At 34.5% G+C, this 2,110-nt stretch overlaps 1 protein-coding gene across 2 annotated transcripts in view; it reads left to right on the forward strand.

Moving 5' to 3' along the window:
• TOX3 (TOX high mobility group box family member 3) overlaps window positions 1-2,110 on the forward strand; it is a 111,324-nt gene that overhangs the window by 78,043 nt on the left and 31,171 nt on the right. The gene's annotated exons all lie outside the window — the stretch shown is intronic.

Below are 2,110 nucleotides of genomic sequence, written 5' to 3' on the forward strand. Positions count from 1 at the left end.
CCCTACATTTGAATCAAACATTGATGAAAGCTCTACTGCCAGCAGCTGTTCAGAGACAATTTAATTCCAGCTGTGATAATTCACCGTGTCAGACATTGGCTGTTATATGTTGATACAACAGTTCTCCAGATTTGCATTTTTATCAAAAGGAACAAATGTTTTGAACATTTCAGTACAGATGGTATTTAATCATGTACATACTACTTTAACATGTACAAGGTAAACACTGGAAAGTCGATATCTGCAAAAAGTAATCATATAAACTCTAACTGATTAATCTGATATTGGTCATATGGCATAGTTGCAAAAGTCAATGTCTTTTTCTTTGGTTGCTGCCATACTTGGTTATTTTTATTATCTCAGATAACCAGTGTTGTGATTACTCTTTTCTCTAAGGAACGTTTAACTTTATATTTAATGGATTACCCCTCTTTAAAAGGCATTTAAGATTTTAGCATTTTCTTAGTTATATAATATAGTATTATGGTATTATTTTATTAGGTTATAAAATAGTAATATATTAAATTCTAGCTCAAAATTAATTTGTCTTTTAAAAAATATACTGGAGGAACACATAATATGTAAGATCTCTCTTTATTCCTTAACAGAAATAAAAATGACAACCTCCTTAATTTTAACTGCCTCACTTAAGACATGTTAGAATTTAAGAAGTAATCTTATATAATTATTTCACTGTACGTCTTTTCTTGAACAAAAAATAAAGCCCAAGTAAATGCTAATGCACTATGTTATAGTATGTGCCTAATTTCCCAATCACTGCATTAAAAGTAAATTTATTTGTTTTTTTTAACATTTTAACGAGTACAGACTAATTCAGGAAGACTTTAGGTTTGATGCTGTAAAGTCGAAATGGTGCCTGAAACCAATCCCCTTCCCATAGGTATCGCCCTGTAGATAACACTATGGGGACCAGGATGCTCTGAGTTTGAAATTCACACATTTGCTTTATGTTTTCTGTCTGTGTCATGATTACCCTGACCATTTTTAAAGTACTTTAAATATTTATTGAAATAATATTTCAAGTGTTAATTACAGTGGTAATGAAAACAGCCAAATGCCACATATCAAGAATGAGTGTTTATCCGTATTGTTAATGTGATATGTTAGATTTCATTAAGCAGTAATGGGGTAGCAAATGAGTCACAAATTACAGTTGCATCTGTTACTAGACCACATTAGTGCCAAAATAACAGCAAATGCAGCCATAGGGTTACATTCATTAGCCAACCACGCTTGTGGCCAATTCATCCCTTTGTGTTTGAGAACTCGGGGTACCACAGCCAGAAATTGACATCCTTGGGGGGGTCATTATTAGAATAAATATATCAGAAAATCTAATATTTCATTCTAGCTTTCAAATGTGTTATTATGCTCTAATGTTTTGCATCTATTGAATCTGCTAAGAACCTCAAGATGTTCAATTGTCCTGCCATAGACTCCCATAGCTTGTGACCTCTTTATTTCTGGTGAGATAAAAATAGTGGTTGACAGGTTCTATAGGCAAGAAATGTTGCGTTCGTTTCTGTTTTCTCTCAAATGGTTCTTAAGTTACATCATCACTGATAGCCTGAAGAAGGGTGATTTTCAGCTCTTAATTAGTTCTTTTAACCAGTTACAACAGATTCAAATTATCTGACACCAATTCATTCTTCAAAAAATGCTATTAGTAATAAATGAACTATAATGTTGACCCTCTGAGCTAGGAATAAAAAGTATCTGAGCTGTCCCTGAACCCCTTCACCCTACCAAAAAAATATTCTAGACCTTGACCCTTCTCCCCACAAAATCCAAGTTCTATTTTAAGAAAGGCAATTCATGGGTTTCAGCAAGGCAGCCCTGATTTGCATCCCAAGGCCCTATGTGAAAATACTATCTTTGAGAATCTAAGTAGCCTTGAAGAAAACAATGCGTTATTTACTTAGGTCTTGAGAAGTAACACTTGTCTAGGTAATTGAGCAACATCCATGGAATTAGAACATTTCTATCAATATATCTCTATGCTCCTTCTATGGTCTTTAAAAGCTGAAGACTGGGGCTTCCCTGGTGGCGCAGTGGTTGGGAGTCCGCCTGCCGATGCAGGGGACACGGG

This window comes from Lipotes vexillifer, unplaced genomic scaffold, assembly GCF_000442215.2.
Source record: "Lipotes vexillifer unplaced genomic scaffold, Lipotes_vexillifer_v1.1 scaffold342, whole genome shotgun sequence".
Lineage (NCBI taxonomy): Eukaryota > Metazoa > Chordata > Mammalia > Artiodactyla > Lipotidae > Lipotes > Lipotes vexillifer.